This window comes from Mobula hypostoma, chromosome 1, assembly GCF_963921235.1.
Source record: "Mobula hypostoma chromosome 1, sMobHyp1.1, whole genome shotgun sequence".
NCBI classification, from domain to species: domain Eukaryota; kingdom Metazoa; phylum Chordata; class Chondrichthyes; order Myliobatiformes; family Myliobatidae; genus Mobula; species Mobula hypostoma.
This window is the reverse complement of record NC_086097.1, coordinates 230,030,382-230,046,828: the sequence shown is the minus strand read 5'-3', so window position 1 is coordinate 230,046,828 and position 16,447 is coordinate 230,030,382. Positions and strand designations below refer to the sequence as shown.

At 40.5% G+C, this 16,447-nt stretch overlaps 1 protein-coding gene across 2 annotated transcripts in view; it reads left to right on the top strand.

The window, feature by feature from the left end:
- The window catches only part of pag1 (phosphoprotein membrane anchor with glycosphingolipid microdomains 1), a 161,650-nt gene that overhangs the window by 83,948 nt on the left and 61,255 nt on the right, over nt 1–16,447 (top strand). The window contains exon 1 of one of the 2 annotated variants that reach the window (XM_063042142.1): nt 2,287–2,399. The exons of the other annotated variant lie outside the window; for it this stretch is intronic. The gene's annotated coding sequence lies outside the window, so the exon portion shown is untranslated. Of the gene's footprint in view, nt 1–2,286; nt 2,400–16,447 lie in introns of those variants that run through there. 2 annotated transcript variants of the gene reach the window in all.

Sequence of the window (16,447 nt, the reverse complement as noted above, 5' to 3'; positions counted from 1 at the left end):
GATGAAGTATCCACTTTGAGAGTATATTGTATGTTATGATTTATATTTCGGCAATAATAGTACTATAATATACTTTATAGAATATGTAATACTCAGGAGTTCATCAATTTGAGTCTCATTTTTCTGTCCCTCCCCTTCACTTTTCACAATGGTGTTTACTTCTAACATCCAACTGAGAGAACAAGGCAATGGTTTCTGTCCCGGTCATGTCACAGATGATGCCTGTCTGGGTGAGATTTAACAATATTTTTGTTTTTGTTTTTCCTTTGCATTTTTTTTGTTGTGTGTCAGTGCATTTAAAGAACCTGAATAAGGAACAGGACAACTTCTATTCTCCTGATACATGGTCAACTGAGGGATGACTATCTTTCTAGTTTAAAAAAAAGCCACTTGCACAATCCACTCGAAGAGCAAATGCTTGAAATCTCTGACAAATGTCAATAGGTTTTTCCCCCTTGTTTTTCAACTTTTTAAAATAATTAGCAGTTGTCCTGAAGCTCTTGGCAGAATTAAATCTGTTATAGTCCTGCACAGAAATTTATCTGGTCATTTTTTCCTCATTGCTTTAAACTTAATACTGTTGTGGTGGTGGTTGACTGAATAGGACTGCACTTTGTTTGGAATACAGAATTTTTAATTATTTCAAACCTTGTGGTTAACTAAATACTAACGTACATGGAGAATATTTCAAGCCTAGAATTGCCAGATTGAAAGGAATGTTGGGAATTGAAGTAGGTACAGCAAATTTTCCAGTAGTCTGTTGTCTTCATGTATGTAAAGAGCACTAACAGATTTTCTAAGGATGAATTCAAATGAGGACCATCTTCCTTATAGATTACAGACAAGACAAAATGGGCAGATGCTGGAAATCCAAGCAACACACACAAAATGCTGGAGGAACTCAGCAGGCCAGGCAGCATCTATGGGGAAAAGAAGGTACATTTTTTCCATAGATGTTGCCTGGCCTGCTGAGGTCCTCCAGCATTTTGTGTGTGTTCCTTATCGTTTCTTCACTATTTGAACAAAGTACTGCACAATTACTGTTGTGCATTGATTTTTAATCAATTAATTTACAATATATTTAAGGAAATACTGAGTGAATCAGGAAGTGATTTTAACAAAATGAGAGATCTAAATGGCATTGTGCATTTGTGTGAATGTTAGCAGTCTTCACTGGGATTAAACGGTGTGTGAAATGCTGTGTCTACTGGTGTACTAAACTCTGCAAACAACAACATAAAACAGTGAGGCAGTAAAAAAATTGGATTGACATTAAAAGATTATTAAAAAAATTGTAAAATCTCTCTGTAGAAGAGTACAAAAGCAGGTGAAAATTACAAATTTTTGACCCAAGTTTAATAGGACGAATGCCATATGTAATTTAAGAAATTAATAAATAGGTACATTTAATGACAGAGAAATGTATACAATATACATCCTGAAGTGCATCCTTAATAATGCTTTGTGGGAATTGTAAGCTCTGAGAGTGGATCAGGTTTCTATGACAAAGGATATAAAAATACAATTCTAAGATGTAAACAAGGGTTAAGCTCTCACTTCTGTGTTATGAGCAGAGCGCAATATTAAAAAAGCGCAAAACAGTCATTGGGTGACAGTACAGTGGGACAATGAGTCAAATTCATTTACAACTTTGACTGGACACGCGTTGCTCAGGTCAATATGGAACGGAGAAATGTTCTGTTTTCAAAAAAGGTGAGAACAAAGCTATTCTGTGTTCACTGTGATCATGGGAGATCTTCTATGTCCATTCCACATTTATTATATTTTAACTGAACATCAACTGCTTGTATGGGTAAGGTATGTCAAAGCATTATTACTCTTCAATGTTCGGAGTTTTTATCCTTTCACAATTGTATATGATTAAAGTTCTTGTTGATTACCTTCACCCTCATGGCTGTTCCATTTCATTCAAGTAAATACACTTGCTAGATGTAACTTGCGTTCAGGTATTTCCACTGCATGAATATTTTGGCCAGTGGGGTACCTTAAGGATGAACTTTTGGATCCTGGCAGAAGAAATCTCTCCTTGTCTCTGTCCTAAATGGTTGACCCTTTATTCTTAAACTGTGACCCATAGCTGTAGACTCCAGTGAGGAAAATTACCTCCCAGCATTTACCTCATCAAGTCCCTCAGTAATTTTATGGGATGGAACTACTGCACTCATGACTCTTAGCTGCCGGGAAGGGTGTGATTCTTGTGTGAATAGGAAAAACCCAAGCTTGCTGTCTCAGCTCTAGCGTAGTTACTCATCTGCACTCCAATGTGGAACTCAGAGTCCAAGAGTTGAGCTGCAGTTGCTGAATTGCTTGCTGGAATTTTCCAGCCGATGTCCAGACCCTGTGAACGCACTCATTTGAATGGAGGGAACAGTGATGAGGTAGAGCATAATTCACAAAGTAATTTACTCGTTCTTCTGACTTGCTTAAAGTATTGCGATTTAAGTAATGGAAGTCTTTAATTTTCATTCTTTTAATTGTTTTTGAATGTTTCTGAACAAAATTATACTGAAGCTTTCAAAATCCTTAATCTTTGACAGTCAGTTGTGCCTAATTGCCAGCCAATCTTTAAACTTGCTTAACTCTTATAGAGTAATTACAGAATGAGAAAAACTAGATAGATTATCAGTGTTCTATGTACATTCAAACTAAGTGGAGCATACAAAGAGTCTGCATAAGAGAAGCATAAAGCATTGAATATGTGTCACTTGCATAAGGGGAAGGAAACTAGAAAAGCAGAATTATTTTGGAAGACTTGGTTACATTGGTATTCTAAAGGTTCAGTTCACAAATCTGTTTCTTCCTTCTACTCTCGGCTTGTTAGTAAGTCCTCTAAACCATGAGAATGAATACTGCCTAACTTTTAATTTTCAGTTTTTCTCATCAAATATTTTTTCGAACAGTTCATATTTGTTTCAGCTATTGATTCCTGCCCCCCACCCCAAACTTACCTCTTACCAAGTAGACTTATCAAGCACAATAGCCCGGGTTTTACAATGTAAAACTACTAGCCTTCGCAAATTGGCAGTGAATTTGGGATTCCCATGCATGGCTTATTTGATGTGGAAGTCCTTACATTATGTTCTTCCATAAATTTCGAGCACAAACAGTCTTCACCACAATCAAAGGAAATTACGACTTGCCACAATTCAAGATATTTATGCCCAGTTTTAAAATGCCGTGAGAATTTTGTGCTAAATTACAAAATCGACATTTTATTGTCATTCCAAGTCACTGCTAACCATCTGACTGACCCTAAAATAAACTATATTTGTGTACATCTTTGATTCCTTTTGAATATTTTAAATTAAAGGGTTTGCAATTATTTTGCAGACTTAAATTTCAATTGTTTAAATCGTAGAACTTTAGTCTTAGAACTTCATAATTTGTTAATTACAATCAAATTGTTCTCTCTTTTCTGGTGTTCAGGTTGTGTGAATTATTTAAAGTGCTATTTAGATAGCATACCATCCACTGAATTCAATAATCCCTCTGGAGAGGCTCTTGATAATGGTGGGTTTTGGCAAAGGGAACAACTATTGCCAAAGAAATCACAAGATGTTTTGTCAGAAGCATTCCTCATGATCAGAGGCTGCTGATAAATACTTTTTCCATGTTCCCTGAAGGTCTTTTTTTTTAATGTTATTACTCAACAACTCCATGTCAAATATTTTCTCAGCAGGCTCAGGGTTAGAGGTGCAGAGCTGTGTTCTGAATCAGCCCAGGAGGAATTCTGCAGACCCAGCAATGCACTTTCTCAAGCCCAATATCTTCTGTGGTCTGACTGAGCAGCTGTGCTAATGCGTGTTGAATTTTGAATAATTTTGTTTTCTGTCCTCAAGGTTACAAAATTGTACTTGGCCTGCAAAATCAAAACATTTCATGCCGATGAAAAGGGTAGCTTTCAAATCTACATTTCAGATGAACAGGTAGTCTTTGCACAAGGTTTTATTTCCAACCAGCAAATATATTCAGTGGAGCATCTTTTTAGATATGATTTAGATGGTGAAAATACCAGGGGCGTAGTTGAAGTATTGTGAATTGCCAAACTCTTCTGAGGAGCCAGTTCAGCAGCTGCTTCTGCCCCAGGCCATGGATATTAGCTGAAGTGTTTTCATCTAATGTGGGAATAATAGAGCTATTTTTTGCGTGAAAATCCATTTCATGTCCTTTTCTTTGGAATGTGCTGTACATATATGGCATGGGAACAGCTTATTAGGCTGCTTTATTCACAAACTTAGTCAATATTGCTTTAGCCACAGCATAACAACATTGGATTTGATGGTAAAGCCATTCCATGAATTCACATTGTGAGGATGAAATGTTGTCAACTACCATACACATATAACCATATAACAATTACAGCACGGAAACAGGCCATCTCGGCCCTTCAAGTCCGTGCCGAACTCTTACCCTATCCTATTCCCACTGACGTGCCCTCAGCCCATAGCTCTCCATTCCTTTCCTGTCCATATATCTATCCAATTTAACTTTAAACGACAACATTGAACCTGCCTCAACCACTTCTGCTGGAAGCTCATTCCACACAACTACCACCCTCTGAGTAAAGAAGATCCCCCTCATGATACCCCTAAACTTTTGTCCTCTAATTCTCAACCCATGCCCAATTGTTTGAATCTTCCTCACTCTCAATGGAAAAAGTCTAACCACGTCAACCCTATCAATCCCCCTCATAATTTTAAACACCTCTATCAAGTCTCCCCTCAACCTTCTACGCTCCAAAGAATAAAGACCTAACTTGTCCAACCTTTCTCTGTAACTTAGGTGATGAAACCCAGGCAACATTTTAGTAAACCTCCTCTGTACTCTCTCAATTTTATTGACATCCTTCCTATAATTCGGTGACCAGAACTGTACACAATACTCCAGATTTGGCCTTACCAATGCCTTGTACAAATTCAACATTACATCCCAACTCCTACACTCAATGATCTGTGGTACTCCCGACTTGTCTTTTATCCTGACCTGCCACTATGCAGATGTGATCCTTTTCCTTATAGCTGCTCATTGTAGCTATCATTTTTCATTTGTCCAAGTCCACAACTCTCATAATAATTCTAGTTATTAATAATTATTCATACTTTTAACACTCGAGAGCTCCCTTTTAGAGGCCTTTATTCCTTGGGTAAGTTCAAGGTTTCATTGACCTCAATGTTACTGAGGTTTTCAATCCCAGCGGATGGTGTTGGCGTGTGCGGTATCTGTAAGCAGTGTGGTTGACGGCACCAAGCTACAGAGGTACTGAGAGAATTGGCAGAAATATGGCAAATAGCTTAAAATGCAGACGGTCATTAGGGTTAAGTGTCTGTGCTGTTGGGCGTTGAAACTGAGAAAAAACGTAGCCAATATTTATACATCTGGAACCGCATCTCGGTCACTTCTCCCTTCAGAAGATGCAATCAAAAGAACAGCATTAACAAAGTACAGGTACCCCAGTTCAAAGGAGCAGCATCCGTTTTGACTCTGTTACCAGGGATTCTTATCCTGACCACAACTCAAATGAACTGGATAAGTCTGCTATTAAATCTTGCCTGCCTTCTATCCAGATCAATGTCTAATATCATTAGGTCATGTTTTCGTTGGCAATATTTTTTCTCACAGTAAAGATCAGAATATCTATAAAACATGTTTTTCTAGTTTAAGTTGTGTTTGTCGATGCTGAAAATTGATTTCTAAAAATTGCAGCAGAAAAAGATAACGAATGATAGGGCACGGTACAAGTTATTTTATATTGTGTGTGTGTGTGTAAATGAAGAAATCTTTTAATATATCTAAACTATATTTAATATGTTACTTCTGGTCTGAAAGAATTTACTTCCTCTACAGCTTTTCAATTGTATCTGTACATATTGATAACATAACTGCTGGTGTAAATTTGTCATCTTATAATTACTCTCCCTTGGTGAAACAGCAAAACTGAAAAATTTATGCAAAGTCTGGTCACAGACGCAACCTCAAGATGTTAACTTGAAGTGTTTGCTATTTAAGGTGTATCATTTATATTCTGCTCTGAGCACTGATGGAGAGGCTTTCTTTGGGCTGTCAGGGCCACCAAGGACAGAGCATTATGGGAAGCTCAGCTTTTTAGAGACAGAAGGAGAAAAGTCAAAGGAGCGATAATCACGGGGGATTGTGTTATGACGGGAGCAAAAAGATGTTTCTACATTAGGAATTATCAGTGGGAGTACATTTTAGTTTGTTGGAAATCAGCATTTAGTTAATTTAGGAAAAGCACAAAGGTAAAACAGGAATAAAATTTCAAAGTGGGAAGATCAATTTTGCTAAACTAAAGTGATTAAAGTGTAAATGGACTGGAAACAGCATATCGAAGGTAAATTGGTCTTTGAGCAATGGAGGCACTTGAGGAATAAATAAACTATATAATGTTTTGCAAAATAAATCTAACTTCCAGAAATATATGCATAGAAGATAACTTAAAGCCAAGGATGGGAACCATAACCTCAAGAGATTTGTAGATCAGAAAGCTTAGAAGAGGAAGTGTGGAAGAGTAATTAAAAGGAAAATGGGGAATGTGGTAAAAGTAAAATGAAGGAAATTTCAAAACTGTTTTAAGTGCAAGATGATAACTAAAGATAGAGTAGACCAAATTAGAAAAGGAAGGTTCCTGATTTTATTGCAACTGTCTTAAAGGGAATATTGACAATGTCATTGTTAACATGAATAAATTTAAAATGTTAGATGTGAGAAATGTGACAGAAGGGCTGAGTCATTTATTATCTTTGAAAAGGCCCATCTTAGGACTACCAACTTGAAACTGGATAGGGAGCAAGTAAAGTCTGGCGTAGCAGTATTTCACTGGAGTAAAGGAAATTACAGTGGGATGAGAGGAGTCGGCCAAAGTAAATTGGAAGGAGATGCTGGCAGGGATGTCGGCAGAGCAGTAATGTGGTGAGTTTCTGGAGGAAAATGAGGAAGATGTATTCCAAAAATGAAGAAATACTCAAATGGCAAAAGAGTACAACTGTGGCTGACAAAGGAAGTCAAAGCTAATGTAAAAACAAAAGAGAGGGTATACGATGCCACAAAAATTAATGGCAAGATAGAGGATTGTGAAGCTTTTAAAAACCTACAGAGAGCAACCTAAAAGATTCATTAGGAGGGAAAAGGTGAAATATGAAAGCAAGCTAGCAGACAATATCAAAGTGGATAGAGTAAAGCTTTTTCAAGTATCTAAGAAAAAAATAGAAGTGAGATGAGAGTAGTTATAGGACCGTAGAAAATGAGGCTGGAGAAATAATAACAGGGGACAAGGAGATGGCAGGTGAATTGAATGAGTATTTTGCATCAGGCTTCACTGTGTGCCAGATATTGAAGGGTGCGAGGGAAGAGAAGTGAGTATAAGGGAGAATGTATTCAAAAAGCTGCAAGACCTAAGGGTACATAAGTCACCTGGACCAGATGAACTGCACCTTAGGGTTCTGAAAGAGGTAGTGGTAGAGATTGTGGAGGCATTGGTAATGATCTTTCGAAAATCATTAGACTTTGACATGGTGCCAGAGTACAGGAGAATTGAAAATATCACCTCACTCTTTAAAGGAGGAAGGCAGCAGAAAGGAAAATTATTGACTGGTTAACCTGACCTCAGTGGCTGGAAAGAGGTTGGAGTCAATTGTTAAGGATGCGGTTATGGAGTATTGACACAGGACAAGATAGGACAAAGTCAGTAATGTTTCCTTAAGGGGAAAATATTGCCTGATGAACCAGTTGGAATTATTTGAGATTACACGTAGGATAGATAAAGGGGGTGTAGTGGATGTTGCATATTTGGACTTTCAGAAGGCTTTTGACAAGGTGCCACACGTGAGGCTGCTTACCAAGTTAAAAGCCCAAGGTATTGCAGGAAAGTTACTGGCATGGTTAGAGCATTGGCTGATTGGTAGGAGGCAGCGAGTGGGAATAAAAGGATCCTTTTCTGGTGGGCTGCCAATGTCTAGCGGTGTTCTGCAGGGGTCATTGTTGGAGCTGCTTTTTATGCTGTATATCACTGATTTAGTTAATGGAATAGATGGTTTGTTGCCAAGTTTGCAGACCATGCAAAGATTGGTGGAGGGGCAGGCAGTGTTGAGGAAACAGTTAGGCTGCAGAAGGACTTAGACAGATTAGGAGTATGACAAAGTGGCAAATGAAATACAATGTTGCAAAATGCATGGTTGTGCACTTTGGTAGCAGAAGTAAATGTACTGACTCTTTGCTGAATGTGGAGAAAATCAAAAACTCTGAGATTTGGGAGTCTTTGTACAGAACACCCTAAAGTTTAACTTGCAGGTTGAGTCAGTGGTAAGGAATGCAATGTAATGTTAGCATTCATTTCAAGAGATCTAGAATACAAGAGCAGAGATGTGATGCTGAGGCTTTATAGGGCAATGGTGAGGCCTCTCCTTGAGTATTGTGAATAGTCTTAGGCTCTTTATCTGAGAGGAGATATGCTAGCATTGGAGAGGTTTCAGGGGAGGTTCACAAGGATGATTTCAGGAATGAGAAGTTTATCATATGAGGAACTTTTGATAGTTCTGGTCTGTATTCACTGGAATTTAGAAGGATTGATGAGGGGGAATCTCATTGAAACCTTTCGAATGTTGAAAGGCCTAGACAGAGTAGATGTGGAAAGGATGTTTCCCATGGTGGGGGTGTCTAGGACAAGAGAGCACAGCTTCAGGATAGAGGGGCATCTATTTAAAACAGAGGTGCAGAGAAATTTCTTTAGGCAGAGGGTGGTGAATTTGTGGAATTTATTACCACAGGCAGCTGCAGAGGCTGTATAATTTTTCAGGCTTTGGCTACAGAAGTGTTACCTGGGGTTTGCTAAGGATGACTTGTGTCTAAACATGGACTGATAAACCAAGTAGTTTGCTTAATTTTAATTTGTTATTGGAATCCATTTTAAAGAATATTTCAAAATAGACTGATTAATCAAGGATAGTCAGTAGAATTGAGGAAAGTTTCTGACTGATAATTTTGATGAAACTCTGAGAAAGTAACATGGAGGATACGTGGCCGTGTTTCTTGTCTAAATAGATTTTATCAAGGCTTTAGACAAAGTGCCACATGGCAAACAAGTCATTAAAAGTGTGGAATCTCATAGAGTTGGAAAATTAGGTCCTTCTTCTTAATATCCAATTTGCCAAACCATTGTGCTTGAAGGGTGTTTATGATTCGAATAATGTGATCAGTAAGATTCCTTAGGGTTTAAAACATTGACCCTTGCTCTTTGTAACACATGTACAATATGTATAATTTTTTTAAAATTTTGGGATCATGTTAAAGAAGGTTAAAATAATTGGCCATGTGGTTGACAATATGGAAGAAAACCTGGACTGCAGGAATATACAGATGGCCAGGTCATTTGGACAGGAAAAAAAATTACATGTGGAAGTTGATCAGGGAAAGTGTATGGGGTGGTGCACAAGGCAAATGAATGCACAATAAATGCGAGGATACCAAATATTATGGGGTGAATGGAATGAATATGGAGTTTCTATATAGATTCTTCAAAGGTAGAAAGACAAGTCAGTGTGATTTAAAAAGCTAGAAGATGTATTTGCCTTAGAAACATTGTAGTTTTGAGGAGTAAAGAGTATTACAGCACATAAATGAGCCCTTGGCAGAACCCATCCACACCAACCAAGCTGGTGCCATACCTCTCTCAACTCCTCCTATCCATGTACCTGTATAAATGCATTCTTGAATGTTGTTGGTCATAGTCATAGAATAGCATGGCGCAGAAACAGGCCCTGCAGCCCATATACTCTGTGCCGAGCCATTTAATCTGCCTACTCCCATCAGCCTACAGGAGTACCATAGCCTTCCATACCCCTATCATCCATGTACATATCCAAACTTCTCAAACATTGAAAGCAAGCTCACATCTGCTGGCAGCTTGTTCCACACTCTCACCACCCGCTGAGTGAAGGAGTTTCCCCTCATGTTCCTCTGAACTTTTCACCTTTCACCCTTAACCTAGTTGTAGTCCCAACTTTACACCTGCCTTGACCACCTTATTTCATACGTGCACCACCCTTTTGTATGAATAGTTAACCCCTCAGGTCCCTTTCAAATCTTTCACTTCTCACCTTAAACCTGTGATGTCTAGGTATTTTTTTGGTTCCCCTTCCCTGGATAATAAACAAAAGCTTTCGCTTTATCTGTCTATGCCCCTCATGATTCTGTTAGGTCGCCACGAAAGAATAATCCTAACCTGGCCGACCTATCCCTATAACTCTGGCCCGTGAGCTCTGGCAGCATCCTCATAACTCTGCACTCTTTCCAGTGTGATGATAGTTTTCTGATAATAGGGCAATCAAAACCTCGCACAATACTCCAAGTGCGGTCTCACCAACGTCTTGTTCAACTGTACCATTACATCCTGACTCCTATGTTCCATGCACCTCTGAAAGTCCAATCCTGCAGCCCTGTTGTTCGAGGTGGAAACGGGTAAGGCTGGCCAGCAGGGCTCTGATGAATCTGTATAGGCCAAACCCCTGTAGAGTGGATCCAATGTATGACAGAAATATTGATGAACTCATCAATGACCTACACTCCACTGGGAGCAAAGGGTCGAAGAAGATAATTTTCCATGCCCTGGCTGAAGGCTTGTATGCCAGACACTGCATTTACCACAATATCCGCTTTCAACAAACTACTACTCCTCATCTCCCTCTGTTCCACAGCACTCCCCAATGTCCACCTTGGTTTGACTTCTCAAAATGCAGCACTTCACAGTTACCCAATTTCACTCTTTCTTGGATAAGATTACTGTGCATCAATAAACAGGGTGCAGAAGGATTTCGACTTGCTGCAGGCAAGTAGGATTAGCATAGATGGACAAAAAGGTTGACTTGGATATACTGGGCCAAAGGGCCTATTTTTGTACTGTATAACTCTGACTATCCTTTACTAGCCATGGTGTAGGATGTAAGAGCAAAGAGGGAATGCAAAAACTGTGCATAACACTGGTTAAGCCACATCGTAGATAACACATAGGATCCTGCTCGTCACATTAAGCACAAAATGTTTGCATTGGAGAGCGGGCAGACGATTTGAGCAGTTTGCCGGGTCTGGAAAACCGTAGCTATGAGCAGGTAGTAGTCCTACCCCCTTGTCTGTCTGTCTGTCTGTCTATATCTATCTGTCTGTCTATCTCTGTCTCTCTCGTCTCCTCTGCCCATCACCTCCCTCTGGTGCTCCTCCTCCTTCCCTTTATTCCATGGTCTTCTGTCCTTTCCTATCAGATTCCCCCTTCTCTTGCCCTTTATCTCTTTCACCAATCAACTTCCCAGCTCTTAACTTCACCTCCTCCCCCTCTCCCGGTTTCATTTATCATCTACTACCTTGTACTATTTCCTCTCCTTCTCCCCCACCTTCTTACTCTGACTTCTAATCTTTTATTTCCCCCAGTCATGTTGAAGGGTCTCGGCCCAAAACGTCAACTGTTTACTCTTTTTCCATAGATGCTGCCTGGCCTGCTGAGTTCCTCCAGCATTTTGTGTGTATAGCTATGAGGAGGGCTGGCTAAAGTAAGTTTCCTTAGAATGAAAGGCTGACGGGGGATTTAAGGTACATGAATGTAAGAGGCCTAGATAAAGGAAAGAAGTCCTTCCTTATTTACCTTAAGAGAGTGGTTAGAATCCATGAGAGAGTTTAAAAGGGGAATGAGCATAAATTTCACCCAAGAGATTAGGCTGTGGAACTCACCGGCAAGGAAGGATGTTAAAGGCAATCAGATTTAAATAATACATCGTACGTGTACTTAAAGAACTGGCGCTGTGGACAATATGCTGGAAGATGGAATTAGTTTGGAGAGCTATTTATTTTGACCAGCACTGACCTTGACTGGATTTATGACTGTTTCCTGAGTAAATTTATTGATTTTCATCGAAATGTTTGAACTCACCTCTTTTCTATTCTGAACTGCTTGTTTACTTCCTTACTTACAAACTTGTCAGCAGATTCTTGAGACCATTCCAGCATTCTGCAACATTCTTAATTAAACATCAGGAAGCAATCTCCTCCCTCCATTCTGATTATTTTATAAAATTTAAAATGAAAGAGGTTCCAGTCTGGAGTTCATCAGACCTCCATCCACTTGATGTGGAAGGAGAATCAGCTTTTTGCCAGCTCCAGGATAAACAGGGTGATGGAAATTGTGGCTTAGATCTGTGAAGAATGAATGCCTATACAGCTGGAATTCTGTTTTTTTTTTCTCTCTCTCTCTCTCTCTCCTCAGCCAGAATTAACAAGGCTTTAGTTTTGTTCTCTTATTTTGTGGCATCATTCCTGGTTTGTATTCACTGCTGTGATATATCAAACCTAATTACTGTCATGTATGCTGGCTTTCCCCTCTGTGACCATTTTGTAAAGGGTGATGTAAAGATCCATTTACTGAATTTGGTTATTCATGTAAATATATCCAGAATGTTTGGGGTAATTGCATTGGGACATTTGAATTGATCTACTTATTTGCAGTACTGGGTTAAGTCCTTCAGATATTTTTCACTGTTTAGTTAGTTAATGATTAATCTATAAGTGCATTTACCTTTTACACAAAATTTAAAACTACGTTTCTCTTCTAAACTACCAAAGATTTTAACTTAATTCAGCAACCACAGCCAGTGAATTACTTTGAAGGTTAATTAAAGTTCAAAGTAAATTTATTATCGAAGTACATACATGTCACCACATACAGCCCTGAGATTCTTTTTCTCACGGGCATACTCAATGAATTTGTAGAACAATAATCATAACAGAGGCAATGAAAGACCGCCCAACTAGGACGTTCAGCCAGACTGTAGAAGACAACAAATTATGCAAACACAAAAAGAAGAAATAATAGTGATAAATAAATAAGCAATAAATATTGAGAGTGTGGGCACATGGCCAAGTGGTTAAGGCATTGGACTAGTGACCTGAAGGTCGTGAGTTCGAGCCCCAGCTGAGGCAATGTGTTGTGTCCTTGAGCAAGGCACTTAATCACACATTGCTCTGCGACGACACTGGTGCCAAGCTGTATGGGTCCTAATGCCCTTCCCTTGGACAACATTGGTGTCATGGAGAGGGGAGACTTGCAGCATGGGCAACTGCTGGTCTTCCATACAACCTTGCCCAGGCCTGCACCCTGGAGAGTGAAGACTTTCCAGGCGCAGATCCATGGTCTCGCAAGACTAACGGATGCCTTTACTTAATATTGAGAACATGAGATGAAGAATCCTTGAGCGTGAGTTCATTGGTTGTGGGAACGTTTCAATGACGGAGCAAGTGAAATTGTCCTCTTTGGTTCAAGAGCCTGATGGTTAAGGGGTGATTGAGCCATTGTTGGTTTTCAGTTTCTTCAGTAGGAGGAAATACAACTTAAAACATGTCCAAAAGGTATGAGTTAGATCACTAATCCTTCAGTTTTCAGTCGAAACCGGAAATGGTAGCCTTTTTTGTACGGGTCTAATGCTGCTTTTACAACACAATTGTACAGTATTAATGTCATGTTAATTGTATTAATGTCATTGTACGTGGCCTATCAGCGGCGTCAACAGAGCTTCACCAAGAGGGATTTCTCGCAGGTCTGTGGCGGTTATATAAAAAAGAATCTTTGAGAGTGTTTGTACGTGGCCTATCATGAAACACCAATCCTGAGTTAAATAGCAGGGAAGGTTCAGGCATGAAAGAGAGATACTGTCTAGCGGAGCGGTCACTGATGGAGTGATCTGAGGCAGAGTGGTAGGGCTTTGGCTCATGTGGGCTTCGGCGATAACGGGTTGAGGCGAGGTAAGTTGCCTGTGAGGAATAGAAACAGGAAGTATGTCTGTGAGGCCGGTGTTCTGTACTGGGTGTCAGATGTGGGAAGGCTCCTGGACGGCCACATCTGTGCCAGGTGTGTCGAGCTGCAGCTCCTTAGGGACCGTGTTAGAGAACTGGAGATGCAGCTCAATGACCTTCATCTGGTCAAGGAAAGTGAGGAGCTATAGGCAAGTAATCACACCGGGGCCTTGGGAGACAGATAAGAGGGTAACAGTTCCGAGAGGGGCGGGCAGGAGTCAGATAATAGAGAGTACCCCTGTGGCTGTCCCCCTGAACAATAAGTACTCCTGTTTGAGTACTGTTGGGGGAGACGGCCTACCCGGGGGAAGCAACGATGGCTGCACCTCTGGCACAGAGTCTGGCCCTGTGGCTCAGAAGGGTAGGGAAGGAAGAAGGCAGCAGTAATAGGGAACTCTATAGTTAGGGGGTCAGACAGGCAATTCTGTGGATGCAGGAAAGAAAACGAATGGTAGTTTGCCTCCCAGGTGCCAGGGTCCGGGATGTTTCTGATCGTATCCACAATATCCAGAAGTGGGAAGGTGAACAGTCAGAGGTCATGGTACATATTGGTACCAATGACATAGGTAGGAAAAGGGAGGAGGTCCTGAAAACAGACTACAGGGAGTTAGGAAGGAAGTTGAGAAGCAGGACCTCAAAGGTAGTAATCTCGGGATTACTGCCTGTGCCACGTGACAGTGAGTGTAGGAATAGAATGAGGTGGAGGATAAATGCGTGGCTAAAGGATTGGAGCAGGGGGCAAGGATTCAGATTTCTGGAACATTGGGACTTCTTTTGGGACAGGCGTGACCTGTACAAAAAGGATGTGTTGCACTTGAATCCGAGGGGGACCAATATCCTGGCTGGGAGGTTTGCTAAGGCTGTTGGGGAAAGGTTAAACAAGAATTGCTGGGGGTGGGAACCAAACTCAATAGATGGAGGAAGGGGCAGTTGGCTCCCATTTAGAGAAAGCTTGGAGACAGTGTGAGGGGGAGGATAGGCAGGTGATAGAGAAGGGATACGCTCAGACTAATGGCTCAGACTAATTAAAATCTGTCTATTTTAATGCAAGAAGCATCATGAACAAAGCAGATGAGGTTAGAGTGTGGATCAGTACTTGGAGCTGTGATGTTGTGGCCATTACAGACACTTGGATGGCTCAGGGGCAGGAATGGTTACTGCGAGTGCCAGGCTTTAGATGTTTCAGAAAGGACAGGGAGGGAGGCAAAAGAGGTGGGGGCGTGGCACTGTTGATCAGAGATAGTATCACAGCTGCAGAAAAGGAGGAAGTCATGGAGGGATTGTCTACTGAGTCTCTGTGGGTGGAAGTTAGAAACAGGAAGGGGTCAATAAATCTACTTGGTGTTTTTTTTTATAGACCACCCAATAGTAACAGGGACATCGAGGAGCAGATAGGGAGACAGATTCTGGCACGGTGTAATAATAACAAGGGTGTTGTAGTGGGAGATTTTAACTTCCCAAATATTGATTGGCATCTCCCTAGAGCAAGGGGTTTAGATGGTGTGGAGTTTGTAAGGTGTATTCAGGAAGATTTCCTGACACAATATGTAGATAAGCCTACAAGAGAAGAGGCTGTACTTGATCTAGTATTGAGAAATTAACCTGATCAGGTGTCAGGTCTCTCGGTGGGAGAGCATTTTGGAGATGGTGATCATAATTCTATCTCCTTTACCATATCATTGGAGAGGGATAGGAACAGACAAGTTAAGAAAGTGTTTAATTGGAGTAAGGGGAAATATGAAGCTATCAGCCAGGAATCTGGAAGCATAGATTGGGAACAGATGTTCTTAGAGAAATGTACGGCAGAAATATAGTAAATGTTCGGGGGATATTTGTGTGGCGTTCTACACAGGTACGTTCCAATGAGACAGAAAGGATGGTAGGGTACAGGAACTGTGGTGTACAAAGGCTCTTGAAAATCTAGTCAAGAAGAAAAGATTGGCTTACGAAAGGTTCAAAAAACTAGGTAATGATAGAGATCTAGAAGGTTATAAGGCTAGAAGGAAGGAGCTTAAGGGAGAAGTTAGGAGAGCCAGAAGGGGCCATGAGAAGGCCTTGGCAAGCAGGATTAAGGAAGACACCAAGGCATTCTACAAGTATGTGAAGAGCAAGAGGATAACATGTGAGAGAATAGGACCAATCAAGTATGACAGTGGAAAAGTGTGTATGGAACTGGAGGAGATAGCAGAGGTACTTAATGAATACTTTGCTTCAGTATTCACTACGGAAAGGATCTTAGTGATTGTAGGGATGACTTACAGTGAATTAAAAAGCTTGAGCATGTAGACATTAAGAAAGAGGATGTGCTGGAGTTTTTGGAAAGTTTCAAGTTGGTTAAGTCTCCAGGACTAGACGAGATGTACCCCAGGCTACTGTGGGAGGCGAGGGAGGAGATTACTGAGACTCTGGCAATGATCTTTGCATCATCACTGGGGACGGGGGAGGTTCTGGAGGATTGGAGGGTTGCAGATGTTGTTCCCTTAACCAAGAAAGGGAGTAGAGATGGCCCAGGAAATTATAGATCAGTGAGTCTTACTTCAGTGGTTGGTAAGTTGATGAAAAAGATCCTGAGAGGCAGGAC